Genomic DNA, 12,842 nt, shown 5'->3' on the forward strand with positions numbered 1-12,842 from the left:
ATATTAGCCTTTTATTATATAGGACTAGAGGCCCGGTGCACAAAATTCGTGCACAGGGGTGTGTGTCCCTCAGCCCAGCCTGCACCCTCTCCAATCTGGGACCCCTTGAGGGATGTCTGACTGCCCGTTTAGGCCCGATCCTGCTGGGCAGTCAGACATCCCTCTCACAATCCAGGACTGCTGGCTCCCAATTGCTCGCCTACCTGCCTTCCTGATTGCCCCTAACCACTTCTGCCTGCCAGCCTGATCACCCCCTAACCACTCTCCTGCCAGCCTGATTGATGCCTAACTGCTCCCCTGTCATCCTGATTGCCCCTAACTGCCCTCCCCTGTAGGCCTGGTTACCCCTAATTGCCCTCCCCTGCAGGCCTTGTCCCCCCCAACTGCCCTTCCCTGCAGGCCCAGTCGCCCCCAACTTCCCTCTTCTGCCAGCCTGGTCACCCCTAACTGCCCTCCCCTGCTGGCCTGATCACCCACAAATGCCCTCCCTTGCAGGCCTGGTCCCTCCCAACTGCCCTCCCCTGCTGGCCATCTTGTGGTGGCCATCTTGTGTCCACATGGGGGCAGCCATCTTGTGTGTTGGAGTGATGGTCAATTTGCATATTACTCTTTTATTAGATATTAGATAGGATAGAGGCCTGGTGCACGGGTGGGGGCTGGCTGGTTTGCCCTGAATGGTGTCCTGGATCGGGGTAGGGGCTCCCTCTGGGCATGAGGCAGCCTGAGTGAGGGGCCTGTGGTGGTTTGCAGTCCGGCCACGCCCCCTGGCAACCCAAGCAGAGGCCTTGGTATCTGGGATTTATTTATCTTCTATAATTGAAACTTTGTAGCCTTGAGCGGAGGCCAGGCCTGGCCAGGGCGGGTGGGAAGCTTGGCTTCCTCCATCGCCAGGGACAACCAAAGCCTCCCACTGGCTCCGTGGCCGCCGCCATCTTTTTGGGATTTATTTATCTTCTATAATTGAAACTTTGTAGCCTTGAGCAGAGGCCAGGGCTGGCCAGGGCGGGCGGGAAGCTTGGCTTCCTCCATTGCCAGGGGGCAACCCAAGCCTCCTGCTCTCTCCAGCTCCATGGCCACCACCATATTTGTTGGGTTAATTTGCAAACTCACTCCTGATTGGCTGGTGGGCGTGGCTTGTGAGCATAAAGGAGGTATGGTCAATTTGCATGTTTCTCTTTTATTAGATAGGATAGTATTTGGTATTTATTAAAGGTAGTCCATGAGTGTGGCATCTAAGTTAATGTGATATCTCTAGCTGTTTCATTGACAAATTATAGTACTAGAGGCCTGGTGCATGAAATCGTGCATGGGGAGGGGGGTCCCCTCAGCCCAGCCTGAACCCTCTCCAATCTGGGATCCCTCTCACAATCTGGGACCCTTGGCTCCTAACTGCTCACCTGCCTGCCTGCCTGATTGCCCCTAACTGCCTCCCCTGCAGACCTGGTTGCCCTCACTGCCCCCCCTGCTGACTTGGTCGCCCCCAACTGTCCCCCCTGCCAGCCTGGTTGCCCCCAACTGCGCCCCCTCCACCAGCCTGGTTGCCCCTCACTGCCCCCCAGCTGGCCTGGTTGCCCCAAGTAGCCTGCTGTTCAGTCATTTGGTCATCCCTCACTAACCCCCCTGCCAGCCTGGTCACCCCATGCAGTCTACTGTTCAGTCATTCGGTCATCCCTCACTAACCCCCCTGCCAGCCTTGTTGCCCCACGCAGCCTGCTGTTTGGTCATTACTATGAGGGCATCCTTGCCAATTTGCATGTTACCCTTTTATTAGTATAGATAATTCTTGCTTCTCAAGCATTGAAATGAATTTACATTTGTTTTAGAATTTGCATGGAATTTCTGTTAGCTGTCAGAGTTGTGTGCAATTTGTTGACTTTTACTTTGTTTCTAGCACTGTGCTAAGTGCTCCTTGTGCATTTTCTCATTGGTACCTAACAACAATGTAGAAGGTACTATTTCTTATTTTACAGAAAAGGGAACTGAGTTAAGAGATATTAAAGAACTCTCCCAGCGTTCTTTAGCAACTAAAAGACAGCCAGGACTAGAACCCATCTGATTCCAGAAGTTCCTGCTCTTGACGAGACCCCCTTTATGGCCGATTCTAAACTGGGTCTTAAAATCACAGGCAATTAAACAATGCAGAGGGAAATGGGAAATGGATGTGGTTATATAGTAGTTGCAAACTTCTGGGCATTCTCTAATTACACTAAAGTCAACTCTGCATTTTCCAGTTACTGGAAGGAGATTGGAGTAAAGATGAGTAAGAATCTGTAGTTACATGTTCCAGCTTTCTCCTTCTGTAAATTCTGCTGATCAGCTGTAAAATTAAGTTTCTGTCTTCCACCTTTATTCTCCAAGCATTCTGGTTGTGCTTTTGTGTGCAGAAATGCCCATGGAGAGAACTACACAGAGGTTGAGATGCAGAGCCAGAATAAGGATCTCCTATATAACAAAATTCCAAAATACAGAGCTGCAGAGCCAAAAAGGATCATAGAAATTGGTGCACCTATGAAACTTTTCCAAGGACTAGATTCTCAGTGGTTCTGAAAATAGCATCACCTGGGAAGTTGTTAGAAATGCAGACTGTTGGGCCCCAGCCCAGACCTCTGGGTCAGAGACTCTGGGGTTGGGGTCCTGCAATCTGTGCTTTATGAAGCCTGCTAACATTTGAGAACCACTGAACTAGAGCAAAATTTTCCATAGGGGCCCTGGCCAGGTACCTCAGTTAGTTAGAATGTTGTCCCAATACGCCAAGGTTGGGGGTTCCATCCCCAGTCAGCACACATACAAGAAGCAACCAATGAAAGTACTTTGTTGTGACAATGAGTGGAACAACAAATTTATATATCTCTCTCTCTTTCCCTCTCTCTCTTTCCCCCTCCCTCTCTCCTCTTCTCCCTCGCTGTCTGCCTCCCTTCTTCCCTCCCTTCCTTCCTTCCTCTCTGTCTCTAAAATCAATAAATAACTTTTTAAAAAAATTTTGATAGGGTCCTGAGGCTATTCTCCTTTTTGGAAGTACATCACAGCTCTATTTCAAATTCAATTAAAAATATTTACTTTCATATTTTATACATGAAATTTCTTCTAGCATTTATAGTATTTAAAAGCACAAGAATCCTAGTCTAAAAATCTAATTACATTCTTCTACTCTCCTCCTTAGCAATTAATATTGGCTAAAAATATCTTTTCTTAAAGAGTTTGTCAGTCTGAAGTATTCTCTGTGTTAAATTGTAAGGTATTAGATGACAGAAACTACCTTGTTTCACCTAATTTGGAAACAATATTCAACAACTATATTAGCAAAATACTTATACAGCAAAATGAATAGCCAAAGGAAATTTCTAGAATAGTTTTAGTGATATGACATACCTATTTGTGCATTACTGATATGGATTGACAAAATATAGTGAAAAGTTGCTATAGCTAGTAGGAGAATAGAGAGCACTTTTCTGACTCCTGAATATCTTTCATTAATTCAATTTTTGAAACATTCCTTTCCCTACTAATATTTTGATTTTATTCTTGGTCTGGGGAAGTGAGGAACTTGTTCAGGTCAGCATTTGCCAAATGGCATTCCTATAAGATGTCAATCTATTTCTCAAAGCAAAGGTTTTGGGATAAATTCATCTGGGAAATGCTGTGTTAAAAAATTAACTCAACAGATTCACTTCATGACTTATTTGAGTTTTTAGTAGGTAATATGAACTGTGACTCCATAGGGGGTTATGTCTTACGTAGCATTTGCCTTATTTTTGTAATAAAGAATTTTGGGGAAAAAAATAACAAGAAAGAATTGTTTATGAGGGCCTTCTGCAGTGACATGGAAATATTGCTATATAGAACTCTTCTTTGTAATGGCAGTTTACTGGTATGAACAGAAATTTTCCCTGTCAATGTGTTTGATGACTATCTTAGTTTGGAAATATGCTGTGAACTGATGTTTGATGAAAATATAGCCCCTGGATATGTGAAATGTATGTCTATTCAGGAAGTTTTTCTGTATGTTATCTGTAATTCCAGTTTGGTCCTGAGAGCATGTCCGTGCAGCATCCATTTACTCCACCACCATTTTTAATCTTCCTGAAATGTATGTCTAGGTGCATCTCTGGTTTAAGTATTTCTTTTCATGTTTTATAAAAACATTGCTTCTAGCCCAGCTGGGGGTGGCTCAGTGGTTGATCATCGACTTATAAACCATAAGGTCACAGTTGGATTCCCGGTCAGGGCAGATGCCTGGCTGTGGGCTTGATCCCCAGTGTGGGGCGTGCAGGAGAATTCTCTCTCATCATTCGATGTTTCTATCTCTCTCTCTCCCTCTTCCTTCCTCTCTGAAATCAATAAAAATATATTTTAAGAAAACATACTATGTTGCTTCTGGACTATAATGTATTCTAAGCAATTTAATAAATATGTATAATATGAACATGACAAATGGTATTCAAATTAAAATCTTTGTTTAAATTTTTGTTTTCATTTTGATAGAGAAGGCCAATTGATATTTTGACCTTATTGGTGGTAAAGTTATTTCAATTATTAATTTTTTCTGAATGAATATTTATTGAGTATGATGTTAAATAATTTTTGCTCAATACTTAAGGCATTAAAAAGTATTAGTTTTCTATTGCTGCAAAATTTATCACAAACAGAGGCTTCAAACATCACCCCCATATCAGCTCACAGTTCTGCAGGTTCAGAGTCCAGCTAGGCATAGCCAGACCTCTGCTCAAGGTGTCATGAAGCTGAAATCCAAGTGTTGGCCAAACTTAGCTCCTATCTGGAGACTGGGGAAAATACACTTTCAAGCATTCATTTTATCGGCAGAATTCAGTTCCTTGCAACCAGGTACCTGAAGTCCCCATTCCTTGCATATTGTCAGGAAGCTGTTGCTCTCTGGTCCCAAAGGCTGCTTTCAGATCTTTTCCATCTTCAAGCCAGCAAGATCATGTCCAGTCTATCATGTGCTTTGAATCTCTGACTTCCTCTTCTGCCTCTAGCCAGAGAAAACTCTACTTTTAATGATTCATTGTGATTAGGTCAGGCTCACCTGGGTAATCTCCCTTTCTTGAAGTCAGCTGTGCCACCTAACAATCACGGGAGTGATATCACATTCACAGAGTCTACCATATTCAGAGAGGGCAGAGGTGCTACAAGGATGAGTGTCATGTAGTGTTATCTTAGAATTCTGCCTACTGCAAAGTATAAGATGCATCCCAGTTCTCTAAAGTTAAAAAATTAGGAGATAGACAATATAAATGTATGTCTAGGTGCATCTCTGCTTTAAGTAATTTTAAATTTTAAAATGAATAACACAGAATTTGTTTCAGTAGTTTATAGAGTGACATCGATCAACTGGTTAGAAAAGTTACATGGAGTATTTTTTTTTAAATATATTTTATTGATATTTCACAGAGAGGAAGGGAGAGGGATAGAGAGCTAGAAACATAGATGAGAGAGAAACATCGATCAGCTGCCTCCTGCACACCTCCCACTGGGGATGTGCCCGCAACCAAGGTACATGCCCTTGACCGGAATCGAACCTGGGACCTTTCAGTCCGCAGGCCGACGCTCTATCCACTGAGCCAAACCGGTTTTGGCTACGTGGAGTATTTTTAAAAATTATACTAGGCCCCTGAGGGATAATAATAGCAATGGCTAACATTTATTGAGTTATAAGTCCTGGTTACTGAGCTGTTTACATTTATTATCTCATTTGATCTTTACACCTACTACAATTATTCCAATTTTGCAATTGAGGAAACAGAAGTTTAGAGAGGTGAAAACTGGCAAGTGGCAAAACCAGAAGCAATGCCAAGCCAATGGGTTCCTTGTTACCAATAATGTAACAAACCTTTGTAAGGTCATTGCCCTGAGCCAGGTACTTTGCTAGGTGCTGGTAATACAAAAGTAAGATCCAGTTCCTGCCTCCAGCAAGTCACGATAAAAGAGAGGGTCCAGGAAACAAATCAAGGCCCTGGGTTCTGTAGCATTTAATAACAGTACAGTGGCCTCACAAAATAAAGCATGATCGATTTTGCTTCATTGGGTAACCAAGGGCTTCTTGGAGGAGGTGACACTTGTGCTAGATCTGAAAAATGAATAATTCTCCAGGAGAATGTGGAGGGTTGGGATGGACAAGAAAAAATTCCAGATATAGGCAAAGGTAAGGAAGAATGAAGCCATGTGATCTAGGTAGGAGAAGGCTGGTATACCCTGGGTAATGGGGAGAAATAAGAGATGAGGCTGCAAAAGAAGCCAGGGATCCAGTCATCAGTGGATTTGTACAACATAATGGCCCATTTGGATTTATCACATAGGTAGGGAATCCATTGAGCTGTTTTAAGCAGGAGAATAACATGGACAGAGTTGTACCCCAAAAAGGTCATTTTAGCATTAGTATGGAGGGTGTATTTGAGAAGAACAGGAGTAGTGCAAGGAGGTCAGTTAGAAGACTACCATTACAATCTAGATGAGCAATATCGAGGGCCTGTGGTGAGAGGCAAAGCAGACGAATGTGAGGGACCCATAGAGAGAGAGAGATGAGATCTGGTGACTGGTTAGGTGGAAGGCATGAACAAAAAAGAGGATTTAGAATCAGTCCCAGGTCTGTTTTGGCTTGTTTGAATGATGGCACCATTGACTGGCATAAGGAGGGAAAAGTAAATTCAGTATTGCCCAAATTAAGTTAGAGTCATCTGTATTACATCCAAGTGTTGACATCTGAACCCACGTGCAGATATCTGTTGTAGAGTTGCGACGGGCATGTGCCCAGCATATCAGAGCATTTTGTGTGGGGTGACTTCCTAAAGCAGATGATTCTAGGGATATAGGAGGAAAACAGAAGGGACAGTGGAAGAGATTTTCTAGAGCAAGGAAAAAATGACTAGAGAGCCCCAAAGGATGGGGTAGGTAGGGAGACAATGGAATACAGATGAAAAGAGTGTTTCCATGTGGTTTTACAGTGGTGACCTCAGCACAAAGTGATGCAGGGACTGTGCCCAAGAGGTGAGCACACTGTCCACTGTGAGGTCACTTCTGTGTGGTCCTGAAGCTCTTCCTTGGGTTTAGGAATTTCACTTATTTTGTTTGTTAATCATTGTTGGAGTGGACGTGGCTTCATTTCTCAGCCGTGGCCCCTCCTTAACCAAGCTCAGCAAGACTGAGTCACCCATGTAGACAACGCATTGACTTGCAGGGGAAACTGCAATAGCAGCCGGCCTGGCTGACCAGGGCCCATTCATGGGAACTGAGCTGCTAGGAGGCTGCTCTGGGATCGTGACCTAGGGAAAGGGTTGATGGCTGACTACAATGTTCACTGGTGTCAGACCCAGACTATCAGTTCCCCTATCAACAGACATGGCTAGATATTCTGGTTAACTTAACAGATGGTTGTTGTCCACTGCTTCTTGTTCCTGAGGTTTCTTTAGCCAGTCCTTCTAGTCATACTTTTTCTCTATACCAGCTTCCTCGTTTGCTTCTACTTGCCAAATTACAATCACTTTTTTTCCTTTAAATTTTTCAATGGCCAGGAAATGGTATAGAATAACTGCCAAGTCACATAAATTAACTTTTCTGTTCATGTTTGTGATCCCAGAAAGAACTCTATATCAGTCTATACAAACCAAATGTGAGTTTTCATGCATCATTGTCTGGGCACGTGACTGAGAGTGGGACATGGACCCTTCTTTACATAGTCCAGAAGAAAAGGCAGCTGCCATGTTTGGAGGCTTCACATCTCCTTCTACCTCAGAGTTGGGCTCTGGTCTGGATCTTGAGTGATAGGGATTAACTGGTAATGGTTGATGCGTTTTCACTTTGGTGACCTTGGTCAGCTCTCCCAGGTCAGGTCACACCCGGCCCAGATGGTTCAGCACACACACTTTTAATCCTCACCCGAGGATATTTTTTCCTCATTGAATTTTAGAGAGTGGAAGGGAGGGGGAGAGACACAGAGAGAGAGAAACGTCGATGTGATGAGAGATACATCAATTGGTGTCCTACCAGAGCTCAGGGAACGGACCTGCAACCAAGGTATGTATGTGCCCTTGACTGGAATTGAACGTAGGACCCTTCAGTCCACATGCCAATGCTCTATCCACTGAGCCAAACCAGTCAGGGCTAGCACACACTTTTAAAACTGCCTGCCCTTTACAACAGCAACAAAATAGCTGCAGGACGAAATAAGCCAAGCAGGTCCAGTATTCTGTAAAAGACTTTCATGGTAACATTTTATCTGCCTGAAGAACCCAGAAGCACTTGTTGACAAACTTGCCTTCCTCTGAACACTACTGCGGGTCTTTATCTTCCCAGCGGCGCAGCATGAACTCCTTGTTGGGTCTGTTGCACTGAGCTCCGTAGTGATGGGTACAGCTTTAAGCACAGCAGAACTGACCTTCACCTCCTGCACTTTCAGATCTTCCAGAGTGGGCAGCTCCACTGTCTCCGGCATGGTGGCCCCAACCAGGACGAGGCACCTGCAGCCGCATCAACCCCATCTCTTACAATCACTTTTTATTATTTTTTTTACATTACAAATACACCTTTATTCACCAATTGTTTTTGTGTTGTTGTGTTTTTTTGTTGTTTGTTTGTTTTGGTTAATTCTCACCTGAGGTTATTTTTTCATTGATTTGAGAGTGGAAGAGAGAGGGAAAGATAAACATCGATGTGAAAGAAACACAATTGGTTGCTCCTGCATGCACCCTGACCAGGGCCCAGGCTGGGGAGGAGCCTGAATCAAGGTACATGCCTTTGACCTGGGATCCTTTGGTCCACAGGCCAATGCTCTATCCACTGAGCCAAACTGGCTAGGGCCTACAATCACTTTTTAAATCCTACTTCCCTGATATTGCTCCCAGGTTTTGATTGGAGCTTTGGGTCACCCCCAGCTCCTACGGAGCAGGCCCTTTCTTCATTTACACATACCGGTTACATTCATGTGTAGAGCTTTAACTATGTACATTGTGGATGACAACTTTCCAGGTTTTAAGGGGCAGCCCACAGTCACTCCTTGTGAAGAAGAGTCAGAGAGGTTGGACAAGAGAGCAGGCTAAATGTAAAAGTTCTTGCAAATCTGGCTGAGGATGTGAATCCTAGGGAGGCCCTGGAGGTGTGTGTTTGGGCAGCTAATCTGGGACTGAGTGTCAACTGCATTATAGTAAGAATTGGCCAGAGGTCAAGAGTCCAGTGAAGAAGATGAGGCAGTGGAGGTAATGGACTCTGTAAGACCAGGACTGAAATGGTAACGAAGTGTGGAAAGGAAATGCTGTGTTGAACAGTCATTTCAAAGAGAGAAGCAACAAGCCCAGGTGACTGATAGCTACAGCAGATAAAGATGAAGTACACAATGATGTACTCCTTTTCTTTAGTTCTATGATTGCTATTGGCAGTACTTAGGTATCCTATATAATAAAGAGCTAATATGCTAATTAGACCGGACAGCCGAATGTCCTTCCAGACAACCTTCCAGACAAAGCCGGGGCTGCGAGGTCCAAGGCAAGAACGACCTTCCTGAATGACCAGTGGGCAGGGGGCAGGGCCAGCAAACCTGTGCCACCAGGCCAGCCATGGTGGTCCAGGAACCCCTCCTTCTGCAGAGGTGGTGGGAGAGGCGGTGGTGCACACCTTCCACAGAGGCAGCAGGAGAGGGGGCTGCACAGTCCCAGCGCCTCCGCAGAGATGGGACAGGGCACAACCGCAGAGCCTCAAACTCCCACGGCCCCTCCCCTGGCCGGCCCGGCCCCCGATTGGACCCTCCACCAGTGGGCAGGGGGCGAGGTCAGTGCTAAGGAGCAGCAAGCCAGCTTCTGGTTGAACAGTGCTCCCCCTACCTCCTGCTCAGCCAGAAGCCAGGCAAACAGCTGTGGTGGGAACCTCTCCCGCCTCCGCAGCAGGCAGGCAGTAAGGAGCGAGGGGTCCTGGACTGCGAGAGCCCCCGACTGCGAGAGGGATGTCTGAGTGCCGGCTTAGGCGGACATCCCCCAAGGGGTCCCAGACTTCGAGAGGGCACAGGCCAGGCTGAGGGACGCCCCCTGCCCCCGCCCAGTGCATGAATTTTGTGCACCAGACCTCTAGTTTTATTAATATTATGCCTTGTTTTAGATGTATGTCTAGGAGCACTGCATATTTGTAAAGCTTGACTATTTCAGTCTAGCACTCCTACCCTGGTTTACTGGATACATTTAATAGAATGAGCAACTTCTTAGAAATTCCAACCTGTAGTCTAATCCAGACTATTTTCCTTTGTCATATCTCCTAGGAAAAAATGTTTGATATAAGCAGAATAAGAAATAGAGTTCTGAAAGAAACTCAGGCTAATGGGGAGAACTGACCTCTCAATCAGTAAGCTTTTATTAAGCACTTACTATATATTTAAGGTTGTGTGAAATGCTATGGAGACCATGAAACCTGTATAACAGCTCCTTTTCAGAGGACTTGAATTGCTTTCTCAGGAGCTGAGTTTTCCTGTAAGAAACAACCAGCAGGAAGCAGCAGGAAGGGTGTATATGAGGTGCTAGGCTGGTCCATAGCAATGGGTGGTATTTGCATACAAGCTGAGCAATGGGCCTCTGGAAACCATCCCAGAGGACAAAAATCTCTTAGCTTGAAGGCTATGATGCAGGCAAAAAGGCAAACTGGGGCCAGTATGTTCAGTCAGAGTCCAGAGGGATTCATCTTTTCTTTTCCCCCCCGAGAGGTTTATTCTTTTAAAACACTTTTATGTGTATTAATCTCATTTTAACCTTGACACAATCCAGCAAGGGAGGCAAGGTGAGAATTATAAAGGGGGAAAGGATTTGTGAGAGATTTATGATGTTGAAACAGTAGGACTTTATGACCAATTAATCTTCTGCTTGAGGGTGTGGGAAGCATTGAGGATGGCTCCCACCCCACTCACTCACTCGCTTATTAAATCGCCTGTGCAGCAAATACTTCTTGAGGGTCCATTATGTGTCTCATCTGTGCCCTGGTGCCAGAGTGCCACATTCCTGGTTGAGGCTACCAAGTGGCTCATAGTGCCATTGTCTGTGACAAGAAACAGTGGAGGAGAGCATCTGGTGCTGACTACCCTTCAGTTCCCACCTGCCTGTGGGACAGCAAGGTGAAATTGACCACTAGATAATTATATAGAAACTAGAGGCCCGACCCACAAAATTCATGTGTGGGTATGGTCCCTAGGCCTGGCTTGTGATCAGGGTCATCTTCTCCAACTGCCCGCAGCCGGCCCCACCCCCCACCACCACCCACCCCCGGTTCCCCTTTCGCCATTAGGTGATCAGTGCCTGATGGCCGGGGAAAGAGACCAAGAGGTGGTCAGTGCACCTCATAGTGACTGGTCCAGTGGTCATTCTGGTCATTCTGCTGTTAGGGTCAATTTGCATATTACCCTTTTATTATATAGGATAGAGGCCTGGTGCACGGGTGGGGGCCGGCTGGCCTGCCCTGAAGGGGGCCCTGGATCAGGGTGGGGGTCCCTGCTGGGAGTGGGGCTGGCCTGGGCAAGGGGCCACTGGGGGTTTGCAGGCCCACCACGCCCCCAATTGGGGTGGGGGTCCCCATTGGGGGGTGGGGCAAGCCCGGGCTTGGGGCTGCCAAGGGTTTGCAGGCCAGCCACGCCCCTGGCTTTGTCAGGAACAATGTCTGGAATGACATCGGAAGACGTCCAGTCTATCTGGTCTAATTAGCATATTACTCTTTTATTAGTATAGATGTTTGGCTTTTGCAGGACAGAGGTCTGGGATCTAAAATAGATTTGAAAATGATTAGCCTACAGGTGAGAGTTAAGATCTGGAGTGGGTTAGATGACCTGGGGAGATCCTAGTTAAAACATTTAACAATCCCGAGCTTCAGTTTCTTTCTGTGGGAAATGAAGATATTTACATTAGGGATTATCTTAGATCAAATGAATGTGAACAGACCTGAAAAACAGCAGAGCATTAGATAAACTGAAAATACTATTACTGGTATTTCATCACTATAGTATCAGCATCTTCTCTAACCAAACAGCTTAGCAGTTTCCTCAAAAAGACCAAAATTATACATTAATATTTCTCCGTTATCTCATTATCATTCCCCCTTTCCCAAGGAAAGGGCAAGAGCTAAATAGAAACAAGCCTTGATATCTAGGCTTTGAGAAGAAATTAAGAATTTTTTTTTTTAATCCTCACCCGAGGATATTTTTCCATTGATTTTTAGAGAGTGGAAGAGAGGGAAAGACAGAAATATCAATGTGAGAGAAACACATAAATTGGTTGCCTCCTGCACGTGCCTCAACTAGGGCCTGGGGCCAGGGAGGAGCCTACAACCAAGGTACATGCCCTTGACCAGAATCAAACCTGGGACCCTTCAGTCTGCAGGTCGACGCTCTATCCACTGAGCCAAACTGGCTAGGGCAAAATTGAGAATATTAGACTAATTCATCAATGTATCTTAGATGTGAAAGTGTGTATAATAGGAACTGAGGCAGGATGATTGTGCTCTTTGCAGCTTGACTTCTAAAAGCATTAATAGCCATTTTTTTTTTTCAGATATTCTGACCATTGAAAAGTGAGGGGAGGGGAAATTTAGAAAAATTTGAGAGAAAAATTCAAGTTATGGTCAGGAAACCCCCTAATTGTCAAAACGAAAGGCAGGGGGGAAAGCCAGGATACCTTTAGAAAAATATTCAAAGCAAAGTTGGAGGATGCCAAATTTAGAAGCACTGTTTTGATTGAGTAAAAGTATGAAATAGGTGACAAAAAAGGTTGTTGTTTTTTAAGGTCTGTTTTTGTGTGTGTCATTTTCAGCTTCATAAGGTTATGGATTAAAAACAACTTTCTTATATTCATCTTTCCAACTCCATAGGT

General features: G+C 45.1%; 1 pseudogene across 1 annotated transcript; it reads right to left on the reverse strand.

The window, feature by feature from the left end:
• Window positions 1-7,683: 7,683 nt before the first annotated feature.
• Window positions 7,684-8,446, reverse strand: LOC308244792 (NADH dehydrogenase [ubiquinone] 1 alpha subcomplex subunit 8-like; annotated as a pseudogene). Its single transcript has 2 exons — window positions 8,123-8,446; window positions 7,684-7,876 (listed from the first exon to the last, which is right to left on the reverse strand). The product of its transcript is annotated as an NADH dehydrogenase [ubiquinone] 1 alpha subcomplex subunit 8-like (transcript).
• Window positions 8,447-12,842: the final 4,396 nt, after the last annotated feature.

Source organism: Plecotus auritus (assembly GCF_963455305.1).
Source record: "Plecotus auritus genome assembly, chromosome: 3".
Lineage (NCBI taxonomy): Eukaryota > Metazoa > Chordata > Mammalia > Chiroptera > Vespertilionidae > Plecotus > Plecotus auritus.